This window comes from Thalassophryne amazonica, chromosome 4 (assembly GCF_902500255.1).
Source record: "Thalassophryne amazonica chromosome 4, fThaAma1.1, whole genome shotgun sequence".
NCBI lineage: Eukaryota > Metazoa > Chordata > Actinopteri > Batrachoidiformes > Batrachoididae > Thalassophryne > Thalassophryne amazonica.
Window position 1 is genome coordinate 91,370,162 of NC_047106.1, and position 13,755 is coordinate 91,383,916.

The 13,755-nt window shown below is 40.9% G+C and overlaps 1 pseudogene; it reads right to left on the reverse strand.

Annotated features, from left to right (window-relative positions):
• Positions 1–2,785: 2,785 nt before the first annotated feature.
• Positions 2,786–7,296, reverse strand: LOC117508477 (annotated as a pseudogene).
• Between the last annotated feature and the right edge of the window lie 6,459 nt (positions 7,297–13,755).

Here is a 13,755-nt window from a genome sequence, read left to right on the forward strand (position 1 = left end):
AGACCTCAGTGCAGCTTTTGATACTGTTGACCATAATAGTTTATTACAGAGATTAGAGCATGCCATAGGTATTAAAGGCACTGCGCTGCAGTGGTTTGAATCATATTTATCTAATAGATTACAATTTGTTCATGTAAATGGGAGTCTCTTCACAGAATAAGGTTAATTATGGAGTTTCCACAAGGTTCTGTGCTAGGACCAATTTTATTCACTTTATACACACTTCCTTTAGGCAGTGTTATTAGAAAGCATTGCTTAAATTTCATTGTTAAACAGATGATACCCAGCTTTATCTATCCATGAAGCCACATGGATGACCTCTAATTTCCTGCTTTTAAATTCAGATAAAACTGAAGTTATTGTACTTGGCCCCACAAAATCTTAGACACATGGTGTCTAACCAGATCCTTACTCTGGATGGCATTACCCCTGACCTCCAGTAATACTGTGAGAAATCTTGGAGTCATTTTTGATCAGGATATGTCCTTTAATGCTATATTAAGCAAAATATGTAGGACTGCTTTTTGGCATTTGCACAATATCTCTAAAATTAGAAAGGTCTTGTCTCAGAGTGATGCTGAAAAGCTAATTCATGCATTATTTCTTCTAGGCTGCACTACTGTATTCATTATTATCAGGTTGTCCTAAAGGTTCCCTGAAAAGCCTTCAGTTAATTCAAAATGCTGCAGCTAGAGTACTGACAGGGACTAGAAGGAGAGAGCATATTTCACCCATATTGACCTCTCTTCATTGGCTCCCTGTTAATTCCAGAATAGAATTTAAAATTCTTCTTCTTACTTAGAAGGTTTTGAATAATCAGGTCCCATCTTATCTTAGGGACCTCTTAGTCCAATATCACTCCAATAGAGTGCTTCGCTCCTCAGACTGGCAGGCTTACTTGTGTTCCTAGGGTTTGTAAGAGTAGAATGGGAGGCAGAGCCTTCAGCTTTCAGGCTCCTCTCCTGTGGAACCAGCTCCCAATTTGGATTAGGGAGACAGACACCCTCTCTACTTTTAAGATTAGGCTTAAAACTTTCCTTTTTGCTAAAGCTTATAGTTAGGGCTGGATCAGGTGACCCTGAACCATCCCTTAGTTATGCTGCTATAGACTTAGACTGCTGGGGGTTTCCCTTGATGCACCCAGTGTTTCTTTTTATTCATCTCTTTTTGCTCTGTATGCACCACTCTGCTTTTAATCATTGGTGATTGATCTCTGCTCTCTTCCACAGCATGTCTTTTTCCTGGTTCTCTCCCTCAGCCCCAACCAGTCCCAGCAGAAGACTGCCCTCCCTGAGCCTGGTTCTGCTGGAGGTTTTCTCCTGTTAAAAGGGAGTTTTTCCTTCCCACTGTTGCCAAGTGCTTGCTCACAGGGGGTCGTTTGACCGGGGTTTTTTCTGTAATTATTGTATGGCTTTTGCCTTACAATATAAAGCGCCTTGGGGCAAACTGTTGTTGTGATTTGGCACTATATAATTAAAACTGATTTGAAATTGATTTGATTTCATGCAGCCCATCGACCGCAGCACGATATGTTGAATGTTGCAAGCATGATCAGATGGCAGTGCAACCTCATGTTGCCTGCTGTTTGAATTTGTTTCCAGCGCGAGCAACATGTAAATGTAGAGTGCATGTACTGTGACCGAATGGATGTGATGAATGCTGTATGTGATGTTAGAGTGTAGCTCAGATTTTTTCACGAGTGCCATTTGATTCCTCCTTCAATCAATCAGCCTCATTCGTATTATGCGTGAAGGGGCCGTAACATTCTACATGCACAACTGCATGAGAGATTTCAAATGGATAGCGCAGTGTAAATCATGTGAACATATCTCTCTACTGGGAAGAATTTTGTTTGTACTCTCATGTCTCAGCATAGCATACCCGAAACATAAACTGAATATGTGGACTATATGATACCAACAGTACCCAAATTCTGTTATGACGGGCCAACAATGAATCTGTTTGGAGGGTCACTTGCCTAAAATACATTTTTTAATGTTACTCACTCACACACATGCTTAATCCAATTGAGGGTTGGGGGTGGAGCCTATCACAGTCGTAGGATGAGAGGTGGGGCATACCCTGGACAGGGATGCCAGTCTGTCGCCGGGTCATATATAGACAAACACACACATTCACATCTGCATGCACACCTATCGTGAATTTAACGTTTCCAGTCCACCGAACCTGCATGTCTTTGGAAGTTGGAGGAAGGCCAACTTGGAGGGATCGTAGACAAACATGGGGAGACCAGGCAAACTGTACACAGAAAGGCCACAGGTGGGAATTGATCCCATGTCCTTCTTGCTGTGAGCAACAGTGCTAATCACTAAGCCAGATTGCTGCCCAAATTTTATCTTATGTCATATTTGCATATAAATTTTACCCTGATACCTAAAACAAAATTTCAACATAAAAATAATTCTCTGCATTATCATTGCAGTATTTTTAATGTGCAGACAGCACCAATAATAAAAAACAAACAAAACAAACAAAAAAAAAAGCCAACATTTCTTTTGCATAATATATTTCAATGGAAAGACACTCTAACAGAATGCACTTGCAAGTTGCTTTTTATAACCAAACTGAAAACAACTGTTTTGTCCAACTTTGTAATGAAAATGAATCTTTCACTGAAGTGCAAAAATTACAAAAATGACAGCATACAGGAAAAATTCAGGATCAGATAACACCATGTTTAAAACATTTAAATTACATGTCACATAATGCCCCCAGGCCTGTCTGGAGGCATGCAAGTAAATCTAATGTGAAATGAAGTGCTCCTTTAAGTCTCAATATCTCGGCTCATGATTGCCTTCTTTGTGTTTTTATCTGGTCTTAGGAGGATAATGTAACATTTGGGTCCAAACAGTGCAACCAAGAGGCCAAAACTGGAGGCCAGGATGGCAAATACTTCCACTGCATCTGCATATTTACCAGGAGAGCTGATATAAGTCGGGACAAATGCCACCCACACAGCACAGAATATCAGCATGCTGAAAGTGATGATTTTAGCCTCATTAAAACTGTCAGGAAGATTCCTGGTCAGAAATGCGAGCAGGAAGCTGAGGACAGCCAGAAAGCCAATATACCCCAGTAACACTGCAAAACCAACTGTGGAGGCAACAACACATTCATAAACTATTTTGTCATTGTGATATTGAGTGTTTTTATGAGGAACTGGAGAGGAAGAGACAAGCCAAACAGTGCAGATTACTGCTGGACAGAACTCAAGCCAGAACAGTCCCTCTCTGTTGTCTGCACCAAACCATTTCAATCTGGCTCCCCCTCCTGGTTTGGAGGACTTAAACACAGCCAGAACCACCATGGTTTTTACCAGGATACATGAGACACAAAGCACAAAGCTGATCCCAAACGCTGCATGTCTCAGCTGACATGTCCACAGCTGAGGCCGGCCAATGAACAGCAGTGAGCACAGGAAGCACAACTTTAGAGAAATAATGAGCAGGAAGCTCAGTTCTGAATTGTTGGCTCGTACTATTGGTGTACTGCGATAATATGTGAAGATCCCGAGGACAACAGCACAGATAAATGTCCCCAGTAATGAGGAAGCAGTCAAGCAGATACCCAGAGGCTCATGATAGGACAGGAACTCAATTACTTTAGGAACACATTGATCACGCTGGGGATTAGGCCAAAAGTCCACTGGACAGCTGGTGCAATCCATGGAATCTGAGGAGAAAATGTATTAATTTGTTTTTCAGGAGAAAGCTGTTTTTTTTTTCTTTTTTTAAAGACTGACCCGTCTCATTGCTGATTTTTCCCTCAGAACATGGCACACAGTGAAAACAGCATATTGGGTGGCCTTTCTTTCTTGTAATGCGGGTGCCAGATGGACAGCTTTCACTACACACTGATCTGGGTGGCTACAGTAATATAAAAAAATATTCTCATTCTGCATAATTGCAGATGATTAGTTTTTTGATAAAATCATGTCAACATAACATGTGACCTCTTTCGACTGCCAGGTCCAGAAGATTCTATCTTCTTCAAGTCTCAGCTCTTCACCTTTCCAGGGTGACATATGAACCAAACCCACATTTTCAACCTTTATGGTTCCATCAGGGAGCAACAGCCAGTTAACAATGTCATAGATTGGTAAGGAATCACCATTCTCATCAATAACACCTGATCACCAGATGATGTGGTGAAACTGATATTTTGCAAGTAATGCACAAGCTGCAAAAAACAAATAAGAGATAGCGTAAATCCTCTGAGAGATTAAAACACAACACACTGCTGTATCTGTTTACACTGAAACACAGCATTTTAAGAAAACAAGTAGTTTTACGAATTTGCTTTTTAGTTATGTAAACAATTTACCCCCTGGGGTCGATGGATGTGCAGGCACGCCCAGCCTTACTTTTTATCATGTTTCTGTTAATAGATGAGTGCACTTTTTTTCTGCTTGCGAAATATACAAAAAGCCCAAACTGGTATAATGTGAGCATTTGCTCCAATTTGTGCTGCATGGAGACATGGAGGTTCAGTGATTTGCAAACTTTAAATTGACCATAGGTGTGTGTGCAGGTGTGAATATGCGTGTGGGTTTGAATATGTTTGTCTGTTCTATATGTGGCCCTGCAACAGACTGGCATCCTATCCGGGGTGAACCCTGCCTCATACCTAGGGGAATAGGTCCAGCCCCCAGTGAACCTTAATTGGAGTAAACAGGTATAGAAATAGATGGATGGATGTTCATAGCCAAATTATTTGTTCAGAAAATGTGCATTATTCTCAAAAAAAAGGGGGGTGGGGGTAATCAATGCTGGTCTGTATTACATACAAAATTATATATTATTTGAATAAAAATCACACCTGCCAAAGCTTGAGGTTGTTTAAAACTGGCACAGCTTTTTCCACTGAAAGGTCCTCTCCCTGGCACACACTGCAGCATGTCATCAAGGGCATACGCCAGTGCGTACACAGCCTTGTACACATTGTACTCTGCCCTGAGATTTGAAACATCCAAAATCTCACTCTTCACTTTCTTTAGATCTTCCATCTCCAGTACATTGTGCTCCCCAGCTTCTACCAGTCTGGTGGAAGTGGGGAAATTTACACTGAAATGTAAATTCCCAAACTGCATTACCTGAAATGTTTAAAAAACAGTTAAAGAAACAAAGAACATCACCCAAAAAGTCATATTGCAATTTAATGCCACAGTGTATGGACGATGTCTCACCACATTATGTCCATAGCTGTTGTTGTGGTGTTGGCCAGGATGTATTTTTAACAAGAACTCCTTCAGACCTGGAATTTCTCCTCTTCGGATGGTGATGCCCAGTGTTTCCACCCGAGGTATGGTGTGAATTTGGGGGTCTGGAACACTGCAGATGGTGCAAACGCTTCACTGGCAATCCACTGCAGACCTGTCACATTCCTGGTTTATCACCTGCACATTGTTTCAGCAAAAAAAAGAAAAAAAAATCTACAGCAGTGTCAATGATGCACTGTATCACTGTCAAACGTGAGTCAGCTGACACAATAAGGTACTGTTTATTACAGAATTCATCACATTTTCTGTTTTGTAAACTATGTCACCATGACTGTCAACTCATTTTTTCAAAAAATAAAATGATTAAATGAAGTTAATTGTTGATGAAAAACAACAATTTCACAACACATACAGTGAATTTACCATCAACACAAGTTAACACAAGTTAACTGTGTAAGACATTATTACTATAAATCATAGTTTTTTCAGACTTTCAAGAATGACGTTGAAAAAAGATGTATTTTAATTCTAACCTCTTCCATGACTCTTATCATAACACTCTCAAAACCAAATGCAATCACTACACGAGCTGTAGATTTCTTCATTACTTCCACTATCTCTTATATTCAGTTGGGTTCTTGTTTGAAGCAAAACTTCTAAGTAAGCCAGACAACCTTCACCAGACTCAACCAAGTCAGACGGAAAGATCGGGCAGCATGGAGTCCATAGTCATCATCATCGACCAACAGGCCAACCCAGGTCCAGCCAAAGTGTTTTAAAATCTTAATTATAGCACGTACCTAATTACACAGAGAAATTACAGATTAGTGTGCAGACCTCAGTGTTGTTTCAACAGCAAATCTTATATAAGGTGTACTGTATGTGTATTTTATTTGGTTTAACTTATTAACTTTTTCACATAGAGATAATTTCACTGCATCATTATACTGTACTTTCTGTTTTACATTTTCCTCTTAGAGATTAATATTTACTGAAAAGCCTCACTTGGGATAGTCCGGAAGAAGGATGGAAACTTTTTTCGGTCACTCAAACAGGAACAAGTTGAAAGTAACTCACCTGCACAAGATAAGATTGTAACCTACAAAGGCTGAAAGCATGAAGAAATTATTCCTTATATTTCACATTTAAATGTGGTTTCTTTCTTTACATACAGATGGAATTCAAATGGAATGAAATGCAGTAAAATGAATTGATGCTGATGCAGAAACTTACCATGGCACTCTGTACAAACCTAAGACAGATGAGATGGCAATAGTACGTGTAGAGGAAGTATCACCCACAATTCCAAACACTGGAGGGGTTCCCACACAGGTTTCATTGAATATAAACTGTTTATCTTGACCACTGGCTAAAGACAAGGCAGCACGAATTCCAATTTCTAATTTGCGGCAGTTATCATAAAGACTGTATCCCAGAGTCACATTAGGAAGCAGGTTAGAATTTCTGTTGATCTCATCAATAGCAAAGCCATGGTCTGAGCCTGTCTGAATCCTGCAACATTAAAACTGACACCAAAATACATCACTCATCAGTTTGCCACTTTTCCTGACACAGTGTCTCTCATCAACAACAAAAGTAGGAGAAAATCATCAGTGCTCATTCAGCTTGCACAGTGTTAGAATAAAACCAATTGTTGATATGGAAATATACTTTCAATGTATATAAAAATAATTCATAATCAAGTTACATATAAACCAAATTCTCCATTAATAACTTCTGTAATATATGTAACAATGTCTCACCATTATTAAAATATTATAAATATATTCATGCTTTTCCTGAATCCACACTCCTTGACACACTCACCTGTAGCAGGTCGGCTGTTGGGGTTCAGACTTGAAAGTCATCTCAGGAACATCTGAGGATAAGTGGAATATAAACAGTCCTCCCAGAACCACATCTCCAGACTTGTGTATCATATTCGGCTTGAAGTCCCTCTGTAACCGACATGAGGAAACAGAAGACCCAGCAGAGCAAAAATTGAAAAACATTATATACATGAGTAAAGTCACACTGACACACAAAAAAGCCATCATGTCTATTCTCTCCTTTCCCCCTGTCTGAAATAAGACACAAAATGTTGCTAATGTGTCATTTATTGAATTGCATCATTGTTGAATCTTGCACGTTGCCAATATGTGCAGAAGCAGAAACAGGGGCAGGGCCAAAGATCATTCATAATTCATTTGACACTGATTTCCTGTTGAAACATTTAAGTTAAAACCTCTCCCATGCAAGCAAAAGCCATACATCAACAACATCCCGAAATGCCGCCGCCTTCTCTGGGCCCGAATTCATTTGAAATGGACAGACGCAAAGTGGAAAAGTGTGCTGGGGTTTTGATGAGTCCACATTTTACATTGTTTTTGGAAATCATGGACATCATGTCCTCAGGACAAAAGAGGAAAAAGACCCACCCAGATTGTTACCAGCACAAAGTCTCTCCCCTCCCGCCCGTGCTATACCGGTTCAAGAATCATACCATATATACGTCTGGTACAAAATCGTAGTATAAGGATTCAATACAAAATACAGAATTGAGCAATTTAAATCAGATTGTTAGCAGACACGCTGTCAAAATAAAAAATAAAAGACAGCCATTGATCGTAAAATTTCCCAGAGGAACCTTTAAGTGTATACCTCATCTTTTCCATATGTATATGTGCCATAACTTCTTTCATCCAATGAGTGAATTTTGGAGGGCATGCCTCCTTCCATTTGAACAAAATTAATCTATGAGCCAATAAAGAACAAAAAGCAATCATTTTTTCTTGGCTTCTGTTCAAAATATATTTCGGGGATACTACCCCAAACAAAGCAATCTGATAACAGGGTACACAGTTTTTCCACAAATCCTGGAAAAAGCCTCAAAAATGGAATGCCGGTATCCATGAAGTTTGGGGCAGGTCCAAAACATGTGCACAAGTGTAGCAGGTGTTTGTTTGCAATGATCACGTGATGGGTCCAGATCTGGTTTGATCTTGGACAGTTTGTCTGTAGACCAGTGCAGAGAGTGCATAACTTTGAATTGAACCACCGCATGTCTGAGTGAGGCTGAAGATGAGTGAATGTTATGTATCACCCTTTGCCACACAGAGTCTGATATAGTCTCATTCAAGTCCGTTTCCCATTTCCGCTTAAGGTCCTCCAGACTGGGTTCATGATATGACGTGAGTAAGTTGCAAATCTCCTCAAAACTTTTAGGGTCAGTTTGATATTCCAGAAGTTTGTCTAGCAGTGACCAGGAGGGTCACAAAGGAAAACAGCCAGAATTTCAACGAACAAAATTTCTTAATTACAAATATCTAAAAAGTGTGACTTTGAATATTATATTTCTTTACCAGCTGATCAAATGAAGCAAAATTGTTATTTATGTATAAATTATACAAAGAATGTATCCCATGCCCCTCCCAGACATCAAAGACATCATCAGTCACTGATGGACAAACATATGGTTCTGTTATGTGTCAGACGCGGGCGGAGAACCCACCCAGCGTTTGACAGGACCCAGCATAAAAGAAGCAGAGCACGGTTCAAAGGAAAACAAATTTTAATTAACATAGTGTATTAAGTGATAATAACCCAAAAGTCAACGGTCTGGCAGCACAAAAGGACCGGAGCCACAACAATTCTGGACCCAAGGACCCCGCTGACACCCCCCAGGTGGCCGCGACAAAACCGAGTCTGTGAAAGAAGAAACCGTAAGGTGAGTCCAACACTCTCCACACAGAGAGACAGCTCAAAGGTGCACTATTCCCTTGATGACCAAACTCTACTGTACTGCCATGGATAATGGTTCCATGGCCACTCAAAATAAAAGCGGCGAGAGAGGGCACCCTTGCCTTGTGCCTCGTTTTAATAGTAAATAGGATGAGAGATTTTTGTTGGTCTGAACTGCTGCCATTGGGGAGCAATAAAGCAGTCTAATCCAAGATAGAAATTTGGGGACAAATTTAAACATATCCAGCCTTTTAAAAGGTAATCCCACTCCACCTGGTCAAAAGCTTTTTTCAGCATCTGGAGAGAGAATTTCAGTATCTTTGTGACCAGGTGGAGTGCTGGATGTAAAGAATATTATACAATCACCTAATGTGAAAAAGGATTGGCAATTTTTCACAAATCCAGTCTGGCCAGGTGAAACAATCATAGGACTAATTCTTTTGAGGTGCATTGCCAGTATTTTAGCATCTGTATTTAAAAGTGAAATTGGGCGATAAAAACTACAGTTTAAGGGGTTTTTATCTTTTTTTAAGTAGCAAAGTGATGACAGCTTGTGTGTAGACAGCGGGAGTAATGATGAACTCTGTAAACATAGACAGTAATATTGGAGACAGTAAGTCTGCAAACCTCTTAAAGAAATCTGCCAAAAAAACATTTGCATTTGGTCCTGGAGATTTGCCACTTTGTAAGTCCTTTATTGCCATGCTTATCTCATTTACAGAAATATCCCTCTCCAAGTCATTGACTAAATCGGAATCTATTGTGGGTACATTGCGGTCTTTGAAAAAATCTTCAATATCAGATGTCTTTGAAGTATTGTCTGAGGAGTAGAGTGACTGAAAAAAAATGGTGAATCATTTATTAATTTCTCCATTGTCTGAACAAGCAGAACTTTGGTCATTATTAATTGCTGAAATACTTTGATAGGCAGACCTCTGCTACAGCTGGTGTGCGAGCAGACGTCCCGCCTTTTCCCCATGTTCATAATATCCACATTTTGACTTGGAGATCAGATATTCAGCCTGCTGGGGAGATAAAGTATTGTATTCAGTTTGTAATAGAACATCATCTTCACCAGTTCTGGCAAGGGGGGATGACTAAGTTCCCTATCCAGTACCAAAATTGCTTCATTCAGACCTTTTAGTCATTGTGAGTTCTTCCTCTTCTTATGAGCACAATATGAAATAATTTGACCACTTAAATAGGCTTTTAGTGACGGACGGACCTTGTGGACATTGCAATCGCGTGTCACGGGACATGCCAGACTAGTCGGATGGCATGCTGGCACTGTGACACGCAGCAAGAGTGGTGGGGTGGGAACACTCACAAACCATTTTTTCTGGGGGGGGGGGGGGGACTGCACACTCGCATTCCATTTGTGTTGCTGGGGGGAGACATCGCACACTTGCACGCCATTTGTGTTGCTCAGCGGGAATAGACACACTTGCAGGGCACTTAGAAATGCATGGCTATTCACGCAAGCCAGTTCGAAAGTGGCTACCTGTGCTCTGCTCTCGTTCTGGCAGCATGAATGGCCCCACCTTTTCTAAGTGCCAAATGAATGTTGTTGGATGTTTGTGGGTAGCACCTGGACTCCAGCTGACTCCGGCTGAGTGTGGGTCGAATGGGAACTCATAATCATGTTAATGATGATTTCATGACAAATAAGTACAACCCCAATTCCAATGAAGATGGGATGTTGTGTAAATGTAAATAAAAACAGAATAAAATGATTTGCAAATCCTCTTCACGTATATCAATTGAATACACCACAAAGACAAGATATTCAGTGTTCAAACTGATAAACTTTATCATTATTTATTTATTGTTTTTGTGCAAATATTTACTCATTTTGAAATGGATGCCTGCAACACATTTAAAAAAAGCTGGGACCGTGGTATGTTTACCACTGTGTTACATCACCTTTCCTTCTAACAACGCTCAACTGAGGACACTAAATTGAAGCTTTGTACGTAGATGGAGTTCTTTCGCATTCTTGCTTGATGTATGACTTCAGTTGTTCAACAGTCCGGGGTCTCTGTTGTCATATTTTGCGCTTCATAATGCAGCACACATTTTCAATGGGTGACAGATCTGGACTGCAGGCAAGCCAGTCTAGTACCCGCACTCTTTTACTACAAAGCCACGCTGTTGTAACGTGCAGAATGTGGCTTGGCATTGTCTTGGTGAAATAAGCAGGGATGTCCCTGAAAAAGACGTTGCTGGGATGGCAGCATGTGTTGCTCCAAAACCTGGATGTACCTTTCAGCGTTGATGGTGCCATCACAGATGTGTAAGTTGCCCATGCCATGGGCACTAATACACCCCCATACCATCACAGATGCTGGCTTTTGAACTTTGCACTGGTGACAATCTGGATGGTCTTTATCCGCTTTTGTCCGTAGGACACGACGTCCATGGTTTCCGAAAACAATTTGAAATGTGGACTCATCAGACCACAACACACTTTTCCACTTTGCATCTGTCTATTTCAAATGAGCTCAGGCCCAGAGAAGGCGGTGGCATTTCTGGATGTTGTTGATGTATGGCTTTCCCTTTGCATGGCAGAGATTTAACTTGCACTTGTGGGTGTAGCAACAAACTGTGTGAATGGACAATGGTTTTCGGAAGTGTTCCTGAGCCCACGCATTAAGATCCTTTACACAGTGATGTCCGTTTTTAATGCAGTACTGCCTGAGGGATTGAAGGTCACGGGCATTCAATGTTGGTTTTCGGCCTTGCTGCTTATGTGTAGAACGTTCTTCAGATACTCTGAATCTTCTAATTATATTATGGACTGTAGATGATGGAATCCCTTCATTTCTTGTAAATGAACATTGAGAAACATTGTTCTGTCACACTCTGTCTTTCAGCCACTGGGGTGTACAAATAGTTGTAGCAACAGGTGTACGAGGCGTTGGAGGCAGCTCCGATTTTACACGTATTGCATATGATTCCTGCTTCATGCTCAGTTGTGTGAAGGGGCCCTAAAGTTCATGTTGGACTGTTAAGCACCATTGGAACACCATAGTGTAAGTGTTGGGAAAGTGTAGGAACACGGACCCACAACAGGGGGCGCAAATGAACGGACAATGGAGAAAGTCAAATCACAAAGTTTTACTGTTGTGAATTCACACAACAAACACAACAGATTACAAATACAGCAGTAACCGAATTCCAAAGGTGTCGTGTGGCAGGCTCGACGATAGGAGACGTCTGTCCGAGTCGAACCGGAACCACCCGATTTCCTCTGCCACCGAACCCCGGGGATACTGGAGCCGCCAAGTCCCGAACCCCAGGTGGCCACTGCCTCCGCTCGTCGGATCCGGTACTGCTGGCAAGGAACAGAAACAGTCAGGTGTGGGTGCGGCTGCACCCAGCAACACACAGGGTGGAAACACCACCTCCACCTCTTGTCAGGAGAATACAGGTGAGTGCAGGAATGTGAGTACTTATCCAAAATACAGTCTCCTGCTGTCTTTTCTCTTTCTGTGTAAAGGCAAAAAGTATTTAATGGTCAAAAGATGATCTGTTTGGCTGGATACGTTACCTCCTTGGTAGAGCGATATCTCGGCAATGAGGTGGAGATGCCGTCCTGCTGATATACCTCCCTGTTGATTGATATCAGCTGTCTCGTCTCAGGTGATGGGTGACAGCTGTCACCCTGGCTGCTCCTGTGAGGCGGCAGCGCCCTCTGGTGCCTGGAGCCCGCACTCCAGACAGGGTGCCCTCTGGTGGTGGTGGGCCAGCAGTACCTCCTCTTCAGCGGCCCACACAACAGTAAGTTCCTTTTCTGTTGTTTGTAAATTAATAAAATATCAAATGACAATGATCTATTTTAGCTATTATATAAAACAAATAATGATTGTTTTTTTACATTCCTTCAATGGAACGAATATTTAATTCACTGAAAGCTGGCATGTTCCAGCTTTCACCTCATGAAATATTCATACCATTGAACTCATAAACATTCATTGTTTGTGTCATATTCACATTTTCAACTAAAATGTCTACTGGAATCCAAATAACACAACACTTAAAGAAATTGGCAAACAGATCAACGTAAAATGTTTATCAAAGTTAAATGCTTACATTTCGTGAAACATAACAAAATGTGGAAAAAGTGAAGCACAGTGAATACTTTCCAGAAGCACAATATGCAGATCTGTGTATGTATATGAGTGTCCTACTTTTCCATGCTTCTGATTTCAAAGGCTTCATTCTGGATTGCTTTTAGAATTTGAGGTCAATTCATGCAGCAGCTTCACCCACAAAAATGTTTGTACATGTGGCTTTGATCATAACAGGTTCTACGCAAATAACATTGTGCAGTGGGAAATACACTGCTCTATATCCTTCCATCTCCTCATATTGTCTTTGTCTCTGTGCTGCAATGTGATGCTGAACTCTGACCTGGAAGGAGTGGTGCTTATATCAAAGAAAATTATTTTTTCAGCAAAGGTACAATGAGTGACAATTTTTACTAAAGTATTGCAGAAATGGATCACTAGAATTTTGTGAATAGCAAATGTTTGAAATACTTCAAGCCTGTGGAAAATGCACTGGATAAAAGAAAGAGCAACAATCTCACATTTTGACAAAATACTTGCGTGTCACTATATTTCACTGACTTTCATTCACACACAGAAAGACTTTATACCATATAAAAATATCCGTCTGATTAGGTGAATGCTCAGCTGGTGTCCACTACGTGAGTTACAGTCCACATGACACGGTGTCCTTCGGCGCACCGTGCGCTGCATAGCTGGACGTAC